At 40.5% G+C, this 25,906-nt stretch overlaps 1 protein-coding gene across 3 annotated transcripts in view; it reads right to left on the bottom strand.

The window, feature by feature from the left end:
• fam222aa (family with sequence similarity 222 member Aa) overlaps positions 1–25,906 on the bottom strand; it is a 122,367-nt gene that overhangs the window by 6,390 nt on the left and 90,071 nt on the right. The gene's annotated exons all lie outside the window — the stretch shown is intronic.

The raw sequence follows: 25,906 nt of genomic DNA, 5'->3' as shown, positions 1-25,906 counted from the left end.
ATGAAGCAACAACGCGCACATAGCTAACGACTAATGACAGAACCACACAAAAAAGAGGAATCAGCGCTGCAGTCCAGATTGAAACGGAAGAGGCTACGGAGGCCCCACAGGTCCACAAAGATAGTACGGAAGGCGCGGGAAAGTACGAAAGGCAAAGGCGCCGACACAGCATAGTGAAACCCAACATAGTACGGAAGGCGCAGGCGTCACCGCTATATTGTGAGTGGCACTATTGCAGAGTGAAGGTGCAGGCGTCACCGCCATATTGTGAGTGGCACTACTGCGGAGTGAAGTTAGGAATAATGTGCTGCTTGGGATTGTACAAACCGCTGAACGCTTTACACCAAATTCAAACACAATACAGCTCAACGATACAAACACGAGCCCACCTGGATAAGATCAATGAAAGCAGGTGTCTACAACGCGCGTCTGAAACTGCGGAAGCAAAGCAGGTACGGGTTCAAAACGAACGAGCTCGACTGACGGATGTACAAACACGAGCCCACCTGGATATAATCAATGAACGAAGGCGCCTACAACGCGCGTCTGAAATGCCACGGGCAAAGCGGGCAAGGCTCCAAAACGAACAAGCTCGACTAATGTGTTTCAGGATACCCAACGCTGGGGGTAGGTGAGCGAAGCGAGCAGGGGGCGAAGCCCCCTTGTAAAAAGATAGAACAGAAAAATAAGATTTGGAAAAAGATAGAGAACATGCCAGTTAGATGCTCAAGTACCAGAAGGGCAGCATTGTACACTCCAAATTTCTGATATTCTTATGGTTACTGTGGACTACAGCATGATGGCCCACTTTAAAAATAATCTAAAAATCATAAATTATGATCAGTAAAACAGTGAATACAAAAAACAGTTAAATGTGAAGAAAAAAAACAAGAAAGTTTCTAGGAATTTACCAATTAAGGTTTTTAGTTCCCTGTGCAGGGCATAAAAGGTTCAAGGGGCTTGGCTCTGCTGGTCACTAGAGTGAAGGTGGGATTGCAGCACACGCGTTCCACGGATGCAATCCATTTACCCAGTGAGCTACACAGCATTCTGTGAAAAGCTCTGGGCTTCAGGAAATCCACTCTTTGGTCATTTACTTTTCAATACTGGACTTCAATTTCTTGGCCATGAAACTGGGTCTTGACCTCATATTTATAAAGCTGCTGCTTAACTACCTTGAAAAAAGTTCAAGAACCACAAATGGAAGTCTCCATGGATCCAAAGGCTGGTGGCATTGGAGGGGGTGGATGGGTGGGGGCTCTTGGAGAGATTGAATTTAAACTACATTATTCAGGCAATTTCATGGATACTTAGCTCACTGCTACCCAAAAAATAGAAAGGCTCTCCATTTACAAGCAATAAATCAAGAGCACAGATTATGAGTGGACCATGAAAGAAAGGAAGAAAGAAAAGAAAAAAATGTAGAAAGGGTTAGGACACACAGAGACTTTTATACAATTTTACAGATGAACAAGACTGCTAAAATTAACTGCAATAACAAAATAGTCAGAAGCACAGAGCTGGGAAAGGAAGAGGGGGCATTATTGGTGAATCTTTTATTATTTTTTTGATGACAAATCCATTTTAAAAGAGGCTCGCTGATGCTCCACAGGCACAATTCATTTGTTCTTTTCATTTGCACACTTGTTTTGAGTTTATTTCAAATATCCAATGAGCCTCCAACTGTGAAAATGATTAAATCTACAAAATCTATTTAATAAGGGAAATAAATTGGGTATTTAAAATGAGAAAAAGAGAGAGAGTGAGATGGACCATGGCCTAACCTCAAGATCAGCTTTTGCTAACATAGACCTAATCAGAATATTTCAAAATTTAAAATTGTGTAGACAGTTCCACTACTCACACTAAAATATTACAGAATTTATTACACAGGTCTGTCCCGCTAATAATACCATTGCATTACCTCTGAACAAGTTGTAAAGCAAACCCACTATTAACATTAATATATTAGTTGCCTTTTATTTTGATACCTTATAACACTATTCACATCAACAAATGGCTAAGAAAAATGGGTGAAGCTGATCTCACTACTCAGAGTACGCCTGATAGATATTTTGATGAATTTGACTTGATTGACCTTATTCCAATACACACTCCAACATAACTGGCTAAAAATAAAGGACAACACCGTTCTCACTGCTCACACTGATATTCATTTTGTTTCCATGTGAGAATCTATCTGAGATTAATACAATGGTTGAGAATAAAACTGAAACTAGTCACATTGCTAGCACTAATATATTAATGGAGTGGTGGTCCTAGTTTCTATTCTGACACCAATGTAATAGCAGAGAAGAAAGGAAGCCATAACAATACACCTTTCGTACCAAAATTGTACTAGAAGTATAGTTTAGGCCTCATGGCACATGGCACACCCTACAAAAATTCAGTAGTGACTATACATGCATTATAGTATTCAAACAATGCAAACACAATAAAAATATAATGCTCTATTTCAGATATATGCCAATAAGCACTCCTGTGTGTACAGTCAGCAGGAACAACTAAAAATTTTGTGAATGGGTAGAATTTACACTACCTACTTCAAACAGTCACAAACAGATTATTACACACAGATCTCAAACACATCACAAGCTCACAGGAACTGCATTTCTGTACGAAAGAAATGCAGTGGCCCACGACAAGCATTGGCAAGATTTAATTTCTTACACTCAAACCATGAAGCAGGATGAATCACATCTCATCTACCCAATGAATTGCTACATGAACATGGTGGGGAAAGAGAGGAGAATGGGGGGTTGCACCCCTTCTTTAGACATAGAGCAGGTCAGCAGATTGTGAAAGGCTTATAGCTGCAATCTCCTTCACACAAGCCATGTCCTTGGAGGTGGCACGATCCTGAATACTCAATTAACACACAGCTAATTAGCCACGGCTGACATGCGCTGAATTCTGATGAACTCATTTTAGAAGGTAGAAGTGTGTTGGGGGGTGGGGGGGATTGGGGGTTGGGCTGTGCAGAAAAAAAGTAGGATTTGAAGGGAAAAAAGAAAAAGCCATTAATTTCTACACTTATTAAAAAGCTCTTTGTAATTGCAATAATCAAAGTCAGCTGTGGTACCCAGGAGATAGAGAGAAAGTACAGAGTAATTATGTAGAAAATAGATGTGGAAGAATTGAAGGAAAAAGGTCAATATGGAGCAAAGCAAGTGAAAGAAAAACAGTGCCATAAGAATGAGTCCACCTTCTACTCATCATCACAAGACATATAACAGTGCTGTACATACTCTGCAGTAAAAGAAAGGTTCTGTGCCCATAGCACCTTCATCTTTGTTGTTATATAGCATAGGCCAAACATAGATGTGCCTGAAAATATCATGAGAAATATTACATAGAACACAAAGGTGACCTAACTAAGCCAGATCTATCTGCCCTTGTACTTCAGACTCATTTGAAAAGTTTCTCCACACTTTGATTAAATGGAATCAAAATAAGCAAGAACAGATTAGTAGAAGAAGGTGATTCATTGTAATTCAGTTCAACCCATCCACCAGCATCTGCAGGTCTTAGGCCCTTTGTTACTTAGTTCAAGAAAAACATACCCCATACTACTCAGCCTGATTCTCCCAATCCCAGTGTTCTCCTGTTGATGCCCCACCACAACATCTCCTTTTTGGGGAGAAGCAAAGCCCTTCCGCAAGTGGTAAACTTGGAGAACAGACCCTGGGATCTAGTGGTGCAACGGATCACTGTTGATCCGTGATCCGAACCGATTCCTGACCATGGTTCGGTACGCACGTGATCCGAAGATCCGAGAAAAAAAAAGTTCCACTGTACTGTGCGCGTGTCTCTTGCGCACTCTCTCAACCTCTCTCGCGCACTAACTCTGTCTCTCTCGCGCTAACTCGGTAGCTCTTGCGCACTAACTCGGTAGCTCTCGCGCACTAACTTTCTTTCTCACGCACTAATTCAACCACTCGCGCACTAACTCAACCTCTCTCGCGCATTTTCGCTCAACTTTTGTCCGGTTCGACGCTTCATACACGTGGTCATGGCCAGCGGAAGCAGTTCAAGCAGAGGAGCTCGACAAACCTCCAGCATCATTTAAGTCTCATGTGTGGGAGCATTTTGGCTTCCCTGTTAAATATGTTGATGGGAAAAGGGTGGTGGATAAAACCACCACAGTTTGTCGACTGTATGGCACGAGGAAGCCCTATGAGACTGGCAACACGTTGGGCATGGCCACTCATTTAAAACGACACCACCCTGATGTGACAGGACGCAAGACGATGGCTGCGCAACAACCAAAGATATCCGCGGCATTTAAGCAGCCCTTTGCTGCCCAATCAGACCGGGCTAAAGCTATTCCAAAAGCTATTGGGGTGTTTATTGTTGCAGACATGAGGCCATATTCCGTTGTGCAAAACAAGGGGTTTAAACATATGATACACGTGCTTGAGCCACGCTATGATATTCCGTCGCGCACTCACTTCAGTGACAATATCGTCCCAAGTATGTATGAGCAGGAAAAGTCAAAAGTTATGGCTGAACTGTCCCAGGCATTTTCTGTGGCCCTAACTACAGACGGGTGGACTTCCAGGTCAACACAAAGCTATGTGACCGCTCATTACATCACAGCGGAGTGGGAGATACGAAGCCCTGTACTGCAGACATGCCCCCTCTATGAGAGTCACACTGGCACAAACCTGGCACACGTATTGACGGAAGCAGTGGCAGAGTGGAGGATAGAGAGGCCCAATACTAATATCCCAGTCACAACAGATAATGCCAAAAACCAAATAAATGCAGTGAATGAAGCAGGACTGGGCCCAGAGATAAGGTGCTTTGCACATGCAATTAATTTAGCATCCCAAAAGGGAATCAAAGTGTGTAAGATGGACCGCCTCCTTGGGAGGATCAGGAAGGTGGTTTCCTACTCCCACCGAAGCTCAACAGCTGCTCATGTGCTTAAGACCAAGCAAGAAATGCTACAGTTGCCTACTCATAAGCTCATACATGATGTCATAACAAGGTGGAACTCCACTTATGATATGTTGGAGCATTTTATGTTGAGCAGCAGGCAGCTATATACTCTGCACTAACAGACAAAACCCTGAAGAAAAATGCCAGAGACATCGTCACCTTGTCTGGTGATGATGTTAAAGTGGCAGAGGAGGTCCTCCAGCTGATCAAACCACTCAAAATGGTTACAACTCTGTTGAGCACTGAAACTGCACCATCTGTGTCCATGATCCTTCCTCTGAAAACAAGGATCCTATAATCCATGGCCCCAAGTGAGGAAGAGAGCACCATCACAAGAGATGTCAAGACTGCCATTAGAGAGGACCTGAAGCCCAGATACACTTCACCACCAACCCTACAGGACTACCTTCACAGATCTACTGCACTTGATCCAAGGTTCAAGACCTTGCCCTATTAACTGAGGACATACAGTGATCTCACTACTGAGATTGTGAGCAGTCTTGGCACTGAAGACTGTGAAGAGATAAAGAAAATAAATATTTTGAAATAATATATTTTTTATTTTTTATGATAATGTTTTTAGTTAAGTTTATTAAGTTATTTATTAAGTTATTGCCACATTTTACTGTCTATGGGAAAAAAAAAAGTGTTAATCAATAATGTAACTTTCCCTGCAGCGTAAATATGCAGCACCAACAGGAGCAGACACATCTCCTCCTCAAAAAAAGTCGGCAATGGTGGAGCTTTTTGGCAAGACCTTTGCAGAGAAGGACATGGTCAGCAAGGCTTTTGCTGACACCATCAAAGAGGAGGTGGTATCCTATGAGGCAGCAAATGGCATTCCAGTCGATGGTGATCCACTGACTTGGTGGAAAAGCAACGAATGTAAATACCCTCACCTTGCTGCAATGGCAAGACACCATCTTGCTGTGCCTGGCACTTCAGTGCCTAGCGAGAGGGTGTTTTCAGCAGCAGGGGACATAGTTACAGCAAAGAGATCTACACTTTCCCCAGAAAATGTAGACATCCTTATGTTTTTGAAAAAAAAATTGAAATTATAAGCTCAGGTCTGCTTTGCTTTCTTTCTTCTTTTTTGATGATGTGGACATAAGCTAGTTTTTATTTCTCTCTCCATGTTCAAAGTAAGAAGCAATGATGCCTTAAATTGCATTTAAAGTTTTTTATTGTGTCCGCATTAAAGGAAATAGTTATCATGCCCTATATTGCACCTTAATTTGTATTTATATAATTGAGTGGAATGAGTCTTAAGTGAATGTTTTTTAATGGGCAAAAATACTTAACTAAATAAATGGAGAGTTAAATTTGTCTTGTCTTTTTTTTTTTGCTGATCCGAAAATTCATCCAATCCGTGACTTAAAACCGTGATCCGATCCGAACCGTGAGTTTTTTGATCCGTTGCACCACTACTGGGATCTCCAGCTAGGAAAGGAGTAGAAACGGTACACAAGGAATGGTTGTCTGTTGGTGTCCCTGCCCAGGCCTGATATAGTATACAGTACAGGTGTAACATGTGATCAAAGAGAGGAATGGCAGCACTCCCTTTATCCTTCCGAAGACACTGCACAGTTTTACAGATAAGCGGTTATGAAAATGGGAAACCCACAGCTTGGTTAACAACTTCGTTCAATTGAAACACAAAGAGCATAGGACCATATTATCAGAAAATGGCTCTGCTCAACACACATAATATTCTTTCACTCATGTTGTGTGAATCTGTATTTCTGCAATAAAACAGAAAACACTATGTTGTTCAAGTAAAACTTGAAAAGAGAAAGTTACAAATATAAAAGCTACACACAGAGAAAAAAAATATCTATGTCATCTTAAGTGTGCTGCTGCCTATGCCCATGCAGCAGCTATCTATCTGTTGGTCTAATATATGCAAAGAAAACTGAAGGAGTGCTTACCAAGAAAGGCACAATATAAAATAATAACTGCTTATGTGCCACCCTCAGGCAAATTGTCCTAAAATCCCTGGTGTGGAGCATTGCGGAACAGAAGAGATTGTTAGTGCCCTTTTCCTAAGCCCAGTGAAGGTGAACAGTAAGGTTCTTACAAGCTCTTGCTCTGTACGTCGCACATCAACCTCCTCAGTTGTTTGCTTTACTTTATGCGGCACCCGGTGTCATTTCAGATGAGTTCCAATTGCTTCCTATGGCTTTTCAACCCCCCTGTCTTAGTGCTGATGTGTCTGTGCTTCTCCTGCATGTCTGACCCCCCCCCCCCCCACTTCCCTTTCATTGAGTGAGTGAGTTTCATCAGAAGCACTCGCTGAGCAAAATCACCTCAGGGCGAACGCTTTATTATCTGTAGTCGAAGCGTCACCACAAATACCATTCTACACACACAAGTGTCACTTTCCATTTGTGCTAGATGAGAGCGGACACTGCACACTCTCTCTGCTCCAATCCATCGGTACAGGAAAACAAACAGTGTGGGAAAATAAATGACTCTGTTCTTCTTAGAAGGCCAGAATCAAGGTGCTCTGTGTCACACTGTACCACCTACTAACATAAAGGAGAAACACAGAAAGCAAATGTCAGTCAGGGATGCAGAAACAACTAACCTACTACAGCAATGGCGATTTCCTAAACTAGATGTTTTTGTTTGCTATCTGCAGAATTAACTGAACAAAAGGTTCTAGATCCAAACCAATAGCCCACCAGGCCACACAGCCTCACACAGCAAACATAAGGAGTTGTGCTCACTTGGGTTCAGGAGGAAGCATGGGGCTGTAAAGCTGTAAATGGGAATGGCTGGTTTCATATACCATGTGCTACCTAGCTGGCTCATGAAATATTTCTAATGCTCCTAGGGCCTTGTCAAACCTCAAATCTACTTGTTTCTGATGCATAAAATCACCCCATAAAGAAAACAAAAAAGATAGCAAAAAATATGCAACAACAATGGCAATACTAGTGGAAAATGTTCAGTAATATGCTCAGTAGCCTTTTTTAACATATTGCTATTATAAAGCATGACTTACTCTAAACAGAACTGCTATTCTCCTCACTACTGTATTGCCTCCCAAAGTTCTCTTCTGGGATCATCTAAGTGGTATTATACAAAGCCAGAAGTTTACAGTTAAACAACAAAATGTCATTGCCAAATCAAGTTGTTCCAGGCACACTAACGAGGTAGAGTAGAAGATTGTAGATCATAGACACAGATAACCACACACTTAAACAGGATTTAGTAAAGCAAATATCTAAAACTCACCAGGGCTGATCACAGCAGGTCATAACCCTTAATGTGGGACAAAAATCAAAAAGACCAAAAAGGAAAATTGTTTAAGGAAGCTTCTCTTTATGATGCAGGTGATTTATAAACTAAATAGGACTTATTTCTACAGACAGAGAGTTCTTAACAATTACCAAGTACCAACTCTTGGAACAAGTTGTGTTAGGTCAGGTTGGGGAGCATGCATTGGTACAGCATGTTGCCGCACCCACCACATGATGAAGAAGATCCTGGTTGGTAAGCCCCTAGGCAGACACGCAGTCCAGTCCCACTTCCCAGAAATGACCATCTATCTGCCACAGCCAGGTGTTATGTGGGAGTCTCCTTTGTCTGGTCCAGCTACTCAGGTCCTCAACAATGAGAATCCTGTAAGCTGGATCACCCTCGAAGAATCATGCCACTTGGCCATAGTGCCATAACTGACAGTCTCTCACAATGCAGGTAATATGCTTCATTCGGGACATTGTGAGCAACCACTTGTTTGATCAAACCAATGGTATCCAAAGATTCTCCCAAGAGACATAGTACTTAAGGAACCCAGCCTTCATCTCAGGTCACTGGATAGCGTCCATGTCTCACAACCCTATAGAAAAACAGGAAGCACCAGGACTCTAAAGACTTGGAGCTTTGTCATTTTGCAAAGATAAGATATTGGGAGTGCCACACACCCTTTTCCAGCAACCTCACACCCACCAGGCTCTCCTAATCCATCTACTGACTTCATAGGAAGAGTCACCAGAGACATGAATGTTGCTGCTAAGGTAAGTAAACCTCTAGACCTGAATCTTGTTTTTTATCCAGGACACTTGCAAGCCCAGATACTCAGACTCCTTGCTCAGTCTCTCAAGAGCCCAAATCAGAGCCTCCATTGACTCAGTGAAAATCACAGCATCATCGGCAAAGTCAAGATCAATGAATCTTTCTTCACCAACAGATGTCCCCACAGCCCAACACCCAGTCTACACAAGCATTGAATAGAGTAGAAGCAAGAACACACCCCTGACAAACCCCATAATTAACTGGGAAATATGCAGATGTTCTGCCTCCACTCTGCATAGCACTCGCAGTACCAGTGTACAGGCCAGCCATGATATCTAGAAACTCTGGGGAGATGCCACAAAGTCTCAGGATGTCCCACAGGACAGCTTGATTAACTGAGTTGAATGCTTTATGAAAATTGACTGCAAAGAAATTCTGACGATATTCACGTTTGCGCTACATAAGAACCCTTAGTGCCAGGATGCGGTTGATGGTCAACTTCTTAGGCATAAAACCAGACTGCTCCCGCCGCTGGTAGGTGAGCAATTGATCACAGATCCTACTGAGGATGACCCTAACAAGGACCTTATCCAGCACTGAGAGCAGGGTTATCCCCCTGTAGTTGCAGCAATCTAGGCGATCACCATTCCCTTTCCAGTTAGGGATAAAAAGTCCTATTTTTCAGTCAGTTGGGATGACGCCCATCAAGGAGGATAGCCTTACCACAGATCACTGCAGCATTTCCTTCCTTCAGCTGGTTCACCATCTGTGCAATCTCAGTGAGATTGGGTGGTTCACAGCCAATTGGAGGATCAGCCTCAAGAACTGTGGACCCAGAGATGTCCACCATCCTAACAGGAGGATCAGCTTTAAACAGCTGCTCAAAGTAGCCAGCCCAGTGGGTCACAATTGCAGCATCATCCATAAGGACTGCTTCATCACTCTTGGAACAGAACTATTTTTTCCATTTAGTACCATTCACATTGCTCTCATAAAGTATTTAGTTTATAAGTCAATCAAGCATGATATCAATGAATCAGTCAATCTATCAATGAATCAGTCATTCAAATACTCTCATGAAATGTTTCATACTACTGCTAAATATGACATTAATCTTGATCTTATATAACTCCTTTCAGAGTGAACATTCTCTCAATGTGCCTTGCACAACAACCAAACATATCAATAAATCTTTATTTTACAGTATATAGTACCTTGCTAAATTACATAATTCTGTATATTCTTAAATCCTCCTAATTGAATTCAGGATCATGGGGAGGTAAAATCCATCTCAGCAGCATCAGCTGTAAGGCAGGGACCACCCCTAGACAGAGTGCCAGTCCACCACAGGCCATTCAATTAGCTAAATGGGAAATTTTGTAGCCTGGAATCTTCAACATTGTATACATTTCAACACAATACAGATCAATTGGGTAGTCTGTGAGACTGGTATTCAAAACTGCTCATTTAGATGCTCTGATAGTCTCCACAATGAAGTCATCCCAGTTGTCTTTGCCGATTTCCATTCAGTGGGCACAAAAACACATCAATATCACTTAGTCAGCACCTTTCCATTCAAACAGGATGATATTGCTTTTGTATTTAAAACCCCCTGCAAGTCACACGTCAGTAACAAAGCCATGAAAGAGCCACACACTGAGAGAATCTCCCAGCTCAGCACAAACTGACGTGAATTACAGAGCCTGACTGGCACACCAGCCGATGTTGTCACATATGATTAGGGCTTGCCGAGTACGGCTCACTGCCCTGTGAGTTGATTCGAGTACCAGCTGCTCTAACAGCTCAACACTTGCAGGGCAACGCCTGAGTCGTGGCCCAGAGGGGTGTCCCCTGAAGTAATGGGGAAGGCTTGCCTTTTTTTTTCTGCTTGCCATATTTAGAGCTAAGGTCTTGAGAAATGTAGGTTACTAAAACTGTACAGCACATCACAGGGACCATTCTCTTGTCTTCAATGGTGCCTAAGTCATATTATCTTTTGTCCCACTACTGATCACGTTCTTTTACCCTTGGTCATCTCCAAATTTTGAACTGTGAACCTGTCCATTTACTTAAAATTTAAACAATTGGCAGGGTAAAGAAGACAGAGACACCAAATATTGTCATATTGAACAAAAGCACAAAAATCAAAATAGGCTACATGAAACCAGCATACTACACATAATGTAGCTAGATGTGAGGTCAAAAGCTAGTGAGGTACTTATAACACCTAAAATCCAAATTATCTCTTCAAATTATCTCTATACATGTCTATGTATTTACACATGCACAGTGTGAAAGTGAAAAAGTGAAAGCACTCAAGTAAATAAGGGTGCTTACATATAGGAATAGTTCTTAAGTTAATTAAGCAAATCGTATTATAGTATGCTCAAGGGCATGTAGAGAGAAGCAGATCCATCCTCCAGTGCATGTAATTTCATCTAGCATCACTTTAAGACAAGATTCTTTGTGAATTTCAAAAAATGTAGATAGCTGGGGGGAATTTGGTTTGAGCTTCAGTTACAGTGAAGACAGCTCACTTTGTTGATGCTTCACAATGTCTACAGTGATGTCACGAAAGAAGAACATCATGAGTATAAATTAATTATATGCAAATTTACATACTCCAGAATCATGGCATGTGTGGATTCAGGAGGAAATTTAAAGCAGAGAGATATAATTTGGATAGAGGCTTTAACCTTCTTTGGAAATTCACATACCCTGCCCAGCACAAGAAGCCTACTACATTGGTCGTGTTCAAAAGTAAAGTTACATAATCTATGTAACAGTTAAGAATGTATTTTCCTGGCATAGTCTGGATAATTCTGTGTGATCAGTTTCACTCCATGGCCTAAATTTACTTTCCAGACTGCAGGGAGGTGATGTTATCTAAACTCAATAAGGCATTTATAGAATTTTGTAATGGCAATTAGGCATTTATGAGACATGTTGTAATGATCTATCAAACAGTCCTCTACTTTCCTACATTCATCAATAAAGCATGATATTAACAGACATTCTCTTGCAAGATGGGTGCTTCCTTCCTGCAGAATTGAGGGTGTACAAGCTGCTTTTGTAATATATGGTGGTAACAGAGTATATATATATATATATATATATATATATATATATATATGGAAACCTCCATAACGCAAGGACCGCGGGAAAAAGCTTGCATGGGGCAATACCTTCCCCAAGATGATAGAGGGCAGCTCCCCTGGCATGCTACAGTGCCACGGGTTTGCAGCATGGAAGCTCAACCCAGCTGAGACCAGGGAGCGCATGGAGAATGGCTGAGCCCTCCTCGACAGGGCTGCCACCACACCCGGAAGTGCAGCTGGAAGGAAATCATGGAACACCTGGGGCCTCATGTATAACACCGTGCCTAGAACTCACACTATAACATGGTGTAAGCACAAAAGTGGGAATGTGCGTACGCACAGAAAAATCCAGATGCAGGAATCTGTATGTACGCAAACTTCCACGTTCTTCCGCTACATAAATCCCGATCAGCTTGAAAAGTAACGCACGTGCATGTGCCTTCTGTCCCGCCCCAAATCCTCCCAGAATTTCGCCTCTTTGAAAATGCAAATCAATATAAATAGCCTTCTGTGAAAAGACAATGGGAAAAGCACAGGGGAAAATAGAAGAATTTCAGCGAATACCAAGTGGAGGCAAAGGAAAAACTTACTATTTGTTGGTTTAAACAGTGGTATAATCAACAAAAGGAAGTTGATTGAGTGACAGAGTGTCGCAGAAACTGGAAAGCTCAAGTTCACAAAGTCGCACAGTGCCCGAAATAAAAAAGAAGTCACATATCAAAGTCGCCGTGAAAAGGCGAGTCATAGCCCACCGTCTGAGTGTCATATGAAAGCTTATTAGGGTACAGACAAAAAAATAGGCACAGAGTGGGGAAAAAAGCACGAAATGTCAACTTTAATCTTGAAATTTCCACTTTAATCACATAGTTTATTTTACCATTAAAGTAGAACATCATAAACTTCATCTTAAAATCGTTTAATTTACTAGTTTCTCAAATCCCATTGTAACTAAAGTAGCACATTAAATGCTTTGTTCTGTATTTGATCTTCTATGTGCTCTATGTGTGTGAATCACTACCTGCTTCTTAAACGGGCTTTCTTTCTCCGACAGGACACATAATCCATTACATTCGTGATATTACAGCTCTCTGAATAATTAAAATACTGAGATGTATACGTGATATCTTTTTCATGATGATAGGAATGAAAGCATGTTATTAAACATGGGAACACAGTGGCGCAGTGATTGGTCGTGTCTCACGCAAGCGGCTTGCTGCGCCGTGCGCGACCTTTGATGAAATAATTTATTACAGAAGTACTGTCTCTTTCAAACATATTAACCTCCAATTCCTGTCCTTACTTTTCTTTCTCCAAATACCCAATCGCCACACAATCAGCTCTGTAATAGATGTGACAGCCATTTGTAAGCATAGAACGCCGATTCTTCAAAACTTTTAAGGAACATTGAAATATCTTCGTACTACATGTTTAATTATTCTATCCGTCTATCCTTCCAGTGTCGCGTCAGCACCAGCAAGAATACAACGCAATGCAGGAACAATCCGTGAACTAGCTAGCGCTGCGGCACCGTGTCCTCACATGTTTAATTATTAACAATACAGATTATTTAAATGAAGTTAAAGTTTTATCTGTATAATATAATCAACATATTTTGCTGCATTTCATCTTAAAAATGATATTGTCATCATATGTAAATGCACGCTTTATAAAGTGGCACAGGTTGTGCAATATTATAACTGTAGTGCAAGTTTACAGTGAGGTAATTGTACTTATAAGTACAAACAGTTCTACAAGGAGCACTTGATGGACTGATCGAGTGTGTTTATAGTTCTTGGGATGAAACTTTTTCTAAACCGCGAAGTCCGTACAGGAAAGTCTCTGAAGCGTTTTGCCGTGACTGAGACAGCATCTGCTTCATGCTGTATACCGATAATTCTCTTTCCAATCAGCTGCTGCTGTGATTCCCCACTCAGATACTGTGATATAAATACTCCGTGTGGTGCAGTGAGAGTAATATGGAAAAAGATGATCTGCTGTGGCAACCCTTAACGGGAGCAGCTGAAAGAAGAAGAAGATGCAGTGAGAGTAACAACACTAAAGCAGTTATGGTATTTGGAATACTATGGCTATTCCCTGGACCATTATATTGCTGCAGGTTAATTACAATCAGATGCATTACACTAATAAACAATATGCAGTTAGTTTCAGTGTATTTATAAAGCCGCGTCAGGAATGTGGATCTAAGAAAGAAAGGGTGACCACACAGGAACAGTAGCACTGCTTTGACGCTGGGTGCCGGCAGTCTGCAAAACTGAGCGGAGAAATTGCGTACGCCAGGGTATGAGGTACCGTGGAAATGTGTGTTGCTTTACACCAAGTTTAGGTTTTATACATTGCGATTTCAGCGTGGAAACGTTCGTACGCAACATTTCTGTGCATACGCGCCGTTTATACATGAGACCCCTGGTGCTCTTGAAGACTCAAACCCAATAATTTTTTCTTTTTCCTTAATTAGCAGCCACGCAATAATGAGATACAAAATGAACCAAAACATGACCAGCAAACTGTATCCATCATATATTATTTGAAAATAAAAAGGGTGGGGGTCTCAGGAATGTTGATTTGCTCACGTCCCCAAAACATTTTACCAGTGCACTTAGAAATGAGAAAATCAACAATTTCAGAAATGTATAGTATTGCACAATGAGAGCAGTAACAAGCCATGGAATTAAAGAACGAGTTTAATTAACAACAAGACTCTGCACCTAATTAAGCAACTGGTTGGAGTGAAATTGGTTGGAGTTTGAGGACCTGACTTAGTTGGTCTTTTGTTGGCTCAGTCACTTCACATTTCATTTCATTTCAATTAGCAGCAAACACAGGTCACTAATTAAGAAAAAGGTTAGAATGAAAACCTGCAGTTACTGCGGCCCTCCAGGACTGGAGTTTGAGATCCCTGCACTACAACATACCTTTTTCATTTTTTAAATTAAAAAATGATTAAGACCAATCTGTGGCATGGGAATTGCTATACTATGAACATCACTAAATTACAGCTGGCCCTAGTACTGACCTGGGGCCTCATGCATAACGCTGTGCGTAGAATTCGCACTATAACATGACGTAAGCACAAAAGTGGAAATGTGCTTATGCACAAAAAAATCCAGATGCATAAATCTGTGCGAACGCCAACTTCCACGGTCTTCTGCTCCATAAATCCTGGTCAGCGTGAAAAGTAACGCACATGCACGCGTCTTCTGTCCCGCCCCAACTCCTCCCAGAATTATGCCTCTTTGAATATGCAAATCGATATAAATAGCCCTTAAGCTCAGCCTTCTGTGAAAAGGCAATGGCAAAAGCAAGAGGGAAAATAGAAGAATTTCAGCGAATACCAAGTGGAGGCAAAGAAAAACTTACTATTTGTTGCTTTAAACAGTGGTATAAACAACAAAAGGAAGTTGATCGAGTGACATAGTATACCGGAGAAACTCAAAAGCTCACATTCACAAAGTTGCACGGTGCCCGAAATAAAAAAGTTGTCACATATCAAAGTCGCCATGAAAAGGCGAGTCGTAGCCCACCGGCTGAGAGTCATATGAAAGCTTATTAGGGTACAGAGAAAAAAAAGGCACACAGTGGGGAAAAAAGCATTAAATGTCTACTTTAATCTTGAAATTTCCACTTTAATCAAGTAGTTTATTTTATCATTAAAGTAAAACATCATAAACTTAATCTTAAAATCGTTTCATTTACTAGTTTCTCAAATCCCAACGTGGCTAAAGTAGCAAGTTAAATGCTGTGTTTTGTATTTGATCTTCTATGTGCTCTATGTATGTGAATCACTATGTGCTTCCGGGCTTTCTCTTCCTCCAACAGGACACAGAATCCATTACATTCGTGATATTACAGCTCTCTGAATAATTAAAATACTGAGATGTATACGTGATATCATTTTCATGATGATAGGAGTTAAAGCATTTTATTAAACATGGGAACATGGTGGCGCAGTGATTGCTCATGTTTCACGCAAGATGCTTGCTGCGCTATGTGCAACCTTCGATGAAATACTTTACTGTAGCTGTACTGTCTCTTTCAAACGTACTAACCTCCATTTCCTGTCCTTACTTTTCTTTCTCCAAATACCCAATCGCCACACAATCAGCTCTGTAATAGACGTTAAGCCATCTGTAAGCTTAGAACAACGATTCTTCAAAACTTTTAAGGAACATTAAAATATCTTCATAGTACGTGTTTAATTATTCTATCCATCTATCCTTCCAGTGTCGCATCAGCACCAGCAAGAATACAGCGCGATGCAGGAACAATCCGTGAATGGAGCATCAGCTCCTTGCTAGCGTTGCAGCACTGTGTAGTTAAAGTTAAAGTTTTATCTGTATAATATAATACACATATTTTGCTGCATTTCATCTTAAAAATGATATCGTCATCATATGTAAATACGCGATTTATAAAGTGGCTCAGGTTGTGCAATATTATAACTGTATCGCAAGTTTAGAGTGAGGTAATTGTACTTATAAGTACAAACAGTTCTGCAAGGAGCACTTGATGGACTGATTGAGTACGTTTAGAGTTCTTGGGATGAAACTGTTTCTGAACTGCAAGGTCCGTATAGGAAAGGCTCTGAAGCGTTTCGTCATATGAGAGCAGTTCAAATAGGCAGCATGGCTGAGGCAGCGTGTACTTGATGCTGTATACCGATAATTCTCTTTCCGATCAGCTGCTGTATAGCTGTGATTCACACTCAGATACAGTGATATAAATACTCCGAGTGGTGCAGTGAGAGTAATATGGAGAAAGATGATCTGATGTGGCAACCCCTAACGGGAGCAGCTGAAAGAAGAAGAAGAAAGTGCAGTGAGAGTAACAACGCTAAAGCAGCTATGGTATTTAGAATAGTTTGACCATTCTGTGGACCATTATATTGTTACAGATTAATTACAATCAGATGCATGAAACTAATAAACAATATGCAGTTAATTTCAGTGTATTTATAAAGCCGCGTCAGGAATGTGGATCTAAAAAAAAAAGGATAACCACACAGCAACAGTAGCACTGCTTTGACGCTGTGTGCCACCAGTCTGCAAAACTGAGCAGGGAACTTGCGTACTACAGGGTATGAGCTACCATGGAAATGTGCATGGCTTTATGCCAAGTTTAAGTTTTATACATCGCGATTTGAATGTGGAAACGTTCTTACGCAACATTTTTGCGCGTACGCACCGTTTATACATGACGCCCCTGATTCCTAAATATGTGCATTGAGCTCACATTTTATGTTAGTATATACATCAGGAACCTCCTCTACAGGTTTTACTATACAATAGAAATCTATATACAGACAGCAGTGACAGAGATCTCCTATGTGGAAATCAAAGACCTTCGGAAGATACAGCAACAATATGCACATAAACAAGAATTCAAAGTTAGAGTGGACATGCTTGTAAACATGAGACTTAAACTGGTAGCACCACCCCCACCTTTCCATTGCTACTTCAGTAAACAATATCTCTTCAGCAGAGACAAAAACTAGAAAAAAATACCAGAGACAATGAGTATTAGAAAGAAGGAGAGAGGTGGGTGGAGGCAAGGCGATCAGCTTGGGCTCAGGGAGAATGGCATGCCTGTCTGCACAGAGAAAGACACCATTTACAGAGCCGCAGGTAAATCTGTGAAGAAAGCTGCCTGTAGGCAGCCTGAGGCAATCTCAGCCTTTCTGTTCTATCATTTAGAAGACACATCCTCCGCTGATTTCCAATTAATATTTAATACCACATTAAAAAAAAACAGCATGTATCCATGGGAGAAGGAGAGTGTAAGACAGAATGGGACTCTGGACAGGGGATAATGAGGAAATGTTTACTGTTAGCTCTGGAAACCAGTGCATACAACTGTACTAAAGCTGTGTCCTGATCCAGGAATGTGAGGCAGATTTTTAAGTTTTTCCAGCACATATCTCTTAAACTGCTTGGCACATTGCACACATTACTATTAATTCTTAAGAATGTTGGGTTCTTGAGACATTGGGTGCAGCACACACCTCTTCAGCAGAGAAACTATAACTTCATTACTTTACTAAGATAGACTAAGTTGTAATGGAGATGTAATTGCAGGAGAAATGGGACGGGTGGGTGGAAGAATCCAATCAGGTAGCACAATATTTATGATATGTTCAGAGATATTGCGTTAGGTTGACTGAAGAGTTGTGGGCGTATGCTATACAATACACTGACTCCCCAGTCAGGTTATTTTCTATGTTGTAGCAGTTGGATGGGTTCTGGTTCTGCACTCTTCTGAAATGAATAATAAATGATGAATAATGAAAGATACAAAAAAATATGGTAACACTGAGGTATACCTCAGATTCATCTATCTATCATAAAAAGAACTGGACTCGATAAAAGGGTCAGTTTGCTGGTTGCTAGATTTTTAGTAAGTCATCTTTGAGAATACCTGTTTGCAAGTCACGTTCATGGGTATCACGGTGGGTCATAATGAAACTGCCAGCAGCAAACAGAAATTAATAATGAAATCCTGCACTAAGAGAGAACTCTAAATTTACATACCATCACACAGAAACACCAATGAAATACTGCTGTGAACAACTGTCCCAGACCTGACATCTAGACAGATATGGACACACGAACACACGTGCAGAGGGACAAACTGCTCACAATTGTTGAACATGTTGGTACTTCTCTTTCACTCTTTATTTTTATCTCTGATCCTAACTCCAATGACATATTAAAGTTAACACTAAGAATACATTTATTCACTATCCAAATAATTGAATCCTTCCATAATTAATAACATATAGCAACTTTCACAGTAGGCTATATCATTCTTTAATGTAATGAACATCACAATTCAAGATCTTTGTACAGGCAGATTTACTTTCATAAAAAAATGATATACCATTATATTGCAAAATTTCCTGTTAAAAGAATTACCATCTCCAGCATTCACATAGAAAGACAAGAACTACAAAGGCATGCATAGACAGTAACCCTATATCTGACAAATAAAACAAAAGTCTAAACATCATAGATCCAACAAATTCTCCTCTGCTAGGCTTATTTTCCTTTAGTCCTCCTGCACATGTGATTGACATAATTATATTTGTTTACAGCTTGTATTTCATAATTCATTTTAAAGGCTTTCTGACAAATGTTATCATTATGAATACTGTATAACAATAATTGAAAACATTTCTACAGCCCAGTTCTGATAACATTGCAGCACACTTAGTAGCGGTAACACAAATATTTTTCTTTAATTGAGAGGACCGCAGGCGTGGGACTGGTGTTAGACAATTCCCAGAATGACACCGTAACATCCGCCAAGCCAGATTTCTACATATCTACAAGGCCAGCTCCACCTGTGGTAACAAGATGTTCATTCCAGGCTTGGGAGCTCAGGCTCTACTCAAATTCTGTAACAGAACCTTATAAAATAGGGCTCAGTTTTTAGCATAAACAACAGGCCCTCCAATTTGTGTCAGTAAAAAACTGGCAACACAGAGGCGAGTTGGGAGCAAGAGGAATGCGAGACTTCCTACTTTCTACTTCTCACTTGGTTGTCGAACTGTGCACATAATGAAAAAAAGATCACAGATGCTTTATACAGAAGGAGGACATTGAGTAAAGACTCCAAAAGAAGTTACCTGAGCTGAAAAAATAAACTGATAGACTCAAAAATATAAGTTTATAAAGCTATAAAAAGCACAACTGCATAGTAACACAGTAAAGAAAGGAGACAAATCTGCCTGGATAAGGCAAACAAGTGTTTAAGAAAAAAGGGAGAAACTGATCAATAAAACCTACAGGTCATGAACACCTAAATCATAAGATTGGGCACAAATTAGCCTCAAAGATACACTGCAATGTAATGGCTGAACTCCAAGGAGAGTTTGATATCTGTGTAGATTAGGCTTGAGCAGGTCAAATTGGTGGCTACAAAGATTTCAAAAAATCAATTCACAACAAATTATAGATGCAGACAGAAAAAATGCAATTTTAACATTCTCTGGAAAGAGTATCAAAACAAAGAAAAATAGAAGAAACTTTAAAAAGTAAATTAGTCAGCACTTGGGATGCTTGTGAATAGAACACCTCACACTATTTGAAATCCAGTTGCAAAAAGGTTCAGAACAATTTATTTTAATCAAAAGACAAGACCTAGTGTTCCAACACTTCTCCAATTTCCTTTTTCTTTCTCTTCCCCCAATACTGCAACAGACAGACATGTGAAGAAGCAAGTGTCACACTAAAAATGTCACCCATAGGGGAGAATTTAATTAAAAATGACAGGCCTTTCAATGCATCCAGGCACCATGCACTGGATACTTGGGTGCAGCTGAAAGCTGGGTGATGATTTATAATTTAAGTAATTCTTGGCATTCCTTTTAATTCAAGTCGAGTAAAAATCAAAAGGCCACCCCCATGAAGCTAATCCAAGATGATATTTTTCAGAGCAGACTGTCAATGACTTTTTAAAATGCTTGCCTTCTACTCTCTATCACTTTCTTTCTGTCGACAGAAGCGTGATAATGAAAATGGCCCTCTTCTGCTGCTTGCCATCTCTCTCTCGCCATGAAGCCTGCTGATATAAACTGAGCACTTCCTCTTGCCATGGAGCTTGAAGCTTTAACCTTTTACTTTCTTTTTGGCTTCACATGATGAGGACTGCATACCAAAGCCCTATGAGGTTAGATCTTTGTAAGGCTTGCATTTGTCACTGAAGATGAAATCTTCCCTAAGGTTGTTGCTTCCATTCCCTTGATTAATGATACCTCTCATTTAACAGCAACATTTGTACCCTGGCACCCACATAATTAACACTAAACCAAATATATGGGCACCTGGCCTTGACATATTCAAATTAATTCTCTTTCCTTATGGAAAAACTGAAAAGATCTAATGGATTAAATCAGAACCAGAAAGTTATCTGTATTAGGTGTCAAAGAAAAGTACAGAAGTACAGAACCAAATAGGAGGGAAAGGACAAGCAGCTGCTGATTGTATGGTAAGGGCCATAAGCCATTGTGTATTGTAACTCAAATTCATAATAGGTTCATATACAGTGGTGTGAAAAACTATTTGCCCCCTTCCTGATTTCTTATTCTTTTGCATGTTTGTCACACAAAATGTTTCTGATCATCAAACACATTTAACCATTAGTCAAATATAACACAAGTAAACACAAAATGCAGTTTTTAAATGATGGTTTTTATTATTTAGGGAGAAAAAAAATCCAAACCTACATGGCCCTGTGTGAAAAAGTAATTGCCCCCTTGTTAAAAAATAACCTAACTGTGGTGTATCACACCTGAGTTCAATTTCCGTAGCCACCCCCAGGCCTGATTACTGCCACACCTGTTTCAATCAAGAAATCACTTAAATAGGAGCTGCCTGACACAGAGAAGTAGACCAAAAGCACCTCAAAAGCCAGACATCATGCCAAGATCCAAAGAAATTCAGGAACAAATGAGAACAGAAGTAATTGAGATCTATCAGTCTGGTAAAGGTTATAAAGCCATTTCTAAAGCTTTGGGACTCCAGCGAACCACAGTGAGAGCCATTATCCACAAATGGCAAAAACATGGAACAGTGGTGAACCTTCCCAGGAGTGGCCGGCCGACCAAAATTACCCCAAGAGCGCAGAGACGACTCATCCGAGAGGTCACAAAAGACCCCAGGACAACGTCTAAAGAACTGCAGGCCTCACTTGCCTCAATTAAGGTCAGTGTTCACGACTCCACCAGAAGAAAGAGACTGGGCAAAAACGGCCTGCATGGCAGATGTCCAAGACGCAAACCACTGTTAAGCAAAAAGAACATTAGGGCTCGTCTCAATTTTGCTAAGAAACATCTCAATGATTGCCAAGACTTTTGGGAAAATACCTTGTGGACTGATGAGACAAAAGTTGAACTTTTTGGAAGGCAAATGTCCCGTTACATCTGGCGTAAAAGGAACACAGCATTTCAGAAAAAGAACATCATACCAACAGTAAAATATGGTGGTGGTAGTGTGATGGTCTGGGGTTGTTTTGCTGCTTCAGGACCTGGAAGGCTTGCTGTGATAGATGGAACCATGAATTCTACTGTCTACCAAAAAATCCTGAAGGAGAATGTCCGGCCATCTGTTCGTCAACTCAAGCTGAAGCGATCTTGGGTGCTGCAACAGGACAATGACCCAAAACACACCAGCAAATCCACCTCTGAATGGCTGAAGAAAAACAAAATGAAGACTTTGGAGTGGCCTAGTCAAAGTCCTGACCTGAATCCAATTGAGATGCTATGGCATGACCTTAAAAAGGCGGTTCATGCTAGAAAACCCTCAAATAAAGCTGAATTACAACAATTTTGCAAAGATGAGTGGGCCAAAATTCCTCCAGAGCGCTGTAAAAGACTCATTGCAAGTTATCGCAAACGCTTGATTGCAGTTATTGCTGCTAAGGGTGGCCCAACCAGTTATTAGGTTCAGGGGGCAATTACTTTTTCACACAGGGCCATGTAGGTTTGGATTTTTTTTTCTCCCTAAATAATAAAAACCACCATTTACAAACTGCATTTTGTGTTTACTTGTGTTATATTTGACTAATGGTTAAATGTGTTTGATGATCAGAAACATTTTGTGTGACAAACATGCAAAAGAATAAGAAATCAGGAAGGGGGCAAATAGTTTTTCACACCACTGTAGGTTCATTACTGTCATCCATATAGAGTACAGTGAAACTGTTATTTGTATGTGCTAATCAACATCAAACACATTATACTTTTCAGCATCATGATCAGTAAGCATACAGTAAATACCTTACCTCAAACCTTCTGCACTCCTGACTAGAAAAATAATTTCTGTCAGGTTAGACAACCACACTACATATTTTGGGTGGCATTAGGTTAGGACACTGGCAGTTCATTTTTTGAAACCATATAAAAGTTCATATGCAGCAGGCAACACTTAAAATGTTACAATGGAGGCAAACGAGCTCTATTACAGTTATATTGATTTCATTATAAATCAATGCTTGAACAGCAACCATTCTTTTTTTAAGTCTGTATTTGATTAGATTCTGATTAAGGATAAACAATTCTAAAAACTCTTTTATAAAACCTTTTCGGACCTTAGTTCACTGTTCTCCTCTCTGAATGATTAACTTGCAATTTTCTTTTATTTCATTTTTACTTGTACTTTCCTTTTTTATTCAATATCCATCCACAAAAAATAATCTCCTTAGCAGAAATTAGAGCAGTAAAAATGGATAAGATTGGCAGTGACTGATCTGGTCCCAGTATGGACACCTGCACAGTATCATGGGAACTGTAGTTTAGAAGTGCTATCCTGTTGGGGTCCCTAGGGAGCACCAGATGGTCCTGTTGAGATAAATCTTTCCCACTTTAGGGAGTGTCTGCCTGAACCAGAAGTACTTTCCACGGGCTATGCTCTGGCCCCAGAAATATTCCCATGTCCAACATAAAAGAAGGCATTTTTCCTGCATCAGGGAGTTAGATTTGGGAGGGAGGGGACAAGGCTTGCCTAGAGGAGAGTGGAAGAAGTTCATTATTGGATTTGTGCTTGAGAATATTTGTCTGTTAGAGGAACAACCTGAGAAAGGTAGTTATGTATAATAAAATTATTGTGTCTGTAGTCTGGGGGGTCTGAGGCACCCCCTTTTGGCCACAATAGATAGGTAGATACATTTTTCATCTTTTCTAGTGTGAGATATGGCCGGCCATTCATCCCGGCCAATACCCCCAGGCCGCTAGTTGGAGTCCTCCTTGCAACGTGGAGATGTCCCGAATTCCAGCAGGGCATCATGGACTATGGAGTTTTAATACACAGCCCTGCTGGATAACATCGGGCGGCCAGGAGACGCTGCAGGGAGGCCCAGAGATTTATATTTTCCTTATAGCCCGGAAGTATTTCCAACTCATGGAAACAGAAGAAATGATATACTTCCGGACTGAAGAAAAAGAGAAGTTTTTGCCTGACCCGGAAGTGATAGAAAGTCACATGGACTGAGGGACAAACACTTCCGGGTCATGGACTATAAAAGGACCATGGGAAATCCTTTTCCACCTGAGCTGGGTGGAAGGGTGGCAACGCGTCTGGGAGAGGAGGATTGGTTATTTGTATTGATTATTGATTTATATGTGTAGTGTGGAGTGGAGGGTGCTTTGTGCACATTATTATCATAAAATAAATAATAATTGTAATTTTACCCGGTGTTTGGAGTGGTACCTGAGGGTTCAAGGGAGCTCTAGCGCCCCCTACTGTTACACTAGGCAAGACTATGTAGCCACTGAACTATACAAAAATTGCTTTTTAAATAAACTCTAAACATGTCAGAAGTTTTAATAGGAAGTAAATATGTCAGATTTACAAAGTAGAGATGTTAGATTTGAATACACACTGGGAGGTTTAAAACTCGAAAGCACATCTTAAAGTTAGGATGTGGGAGCTGTAGTGGACTATTCACTTTCTACATACAGACAGTGTACATAAGTAGTTAAAGAATGCTAATAAAATGTTAGATTATATAACCAGATATTGAAGTGCAAGTCAAGGGAGTTTAAACTTAGGCTATACAGTAATCCCTCGCTATATCGCGCTTCGACTTTCGCGGCTTCACTCTATCGCGGATTTTATATGTAAGCATATCTAAATATATAACGCGGATTTTTCGCTGCTTCGCGGGTTTCTGCAGACAATGGGTCTTTTTACTTCAGGTACATGCTTCCTCAGTTGGTTTGCCCAGTTGATTTCATACAAGGGACGCTATTGGCGGATGACTGAGAAGCTACCTAATCAGAGCACACAGTTAAGTTCCTGTGTGCTGATTGGCTCAGCGACAGAGTGCTGCATTAACCAGGAAGTCTCATCTCACTCATTCAGCATTAACATGCTCCTGCTGCTGCTTCAGGGGCCGTGTCCAAGCACCAACAGAAGATGCAAATGATTGCAGAAAAGGTAAAAGTTTTGGATATGTTGAAGGAAGCGAACAGCTACACCACTGCAAGACACCATTACGGCATCAATGAGTCCACGATTCTTTTTATATAAAAAGGAGGAAAAGCATATAAGATCTACGGCCGCAGTGTCCTTTAAGGAGGGCGCAAAAATCTGCTTTAGGTATTTGGATTGAAGACTGCCGGAAGAAGAACAACGGCGGTGCTACACAGTCACCTGAAGAGGATCCTTTAGAAGAGCTGTAATGCTTTCCTTTGTTGTGCAGTAAAATTAAACTCATCGTTATCGGACAAGTCGTCGTGTCATTGTTGGTGAGTAACCATAATTAATTATCTACGTACAGTACTTATTACATGTACATAGTTTAGTGTCACTGTACACACATTTTACTGTACACAATTTTTCTTGCATTGTACGTATTTATTGCTGGTGGCCTGTCTGTCGTAATGGCTGTAACATATGTGATATCGGAGACGCTCGATATCTTTAAAATAATATTTAGGTTTTACTGTATATAAACTGTGTTTACATACATAATTTCAACGAATCTTACCTAATATCTAAGAGAATACAAAGGGTTTATGCAGTATAATTGTGTGGGAAATGTTTATAATAGTGTGGGAGAGTTTATAAGGGCTTAAAATATATAAAAAGAACCATATGAACATATGGTTTCTACTTCGCGGATTTTCACCTTTCGCGGGGGGTTCTGGAACGCAACCCCCGCAATGGAGGAGGGATTACTGTATAATGCATTAGTGATACCTCATTTGGAATGATGTGTGCAAAAAAAGAGAAAGTCCAAAAAAGAGCGACTAGGCTGATTTTTGGACTACAAGGTATGACCTATGAAGTAAGGCAGAAAGAGACAAA

Source organism: Erpetoichthys calabaricus, chromosome 18, assembly GCF_900747795.2.
Source record: "Erpetoichthys calabaricus chromosome 18, fErpCal1.3, whole genome shotgun sequence".
In the NCBI taxonomy this organism is placed as follows: domain Eukaryota; kingdom Metazoa; phylum Chordata; class Cladistia; order Polypteriformes; family Polypteridae; genus Erpetoichthys; species Erpetoichthys calabaricus.
This window is presented reverse-complemented; position numbering and strand designations above follow the sequence as displayed.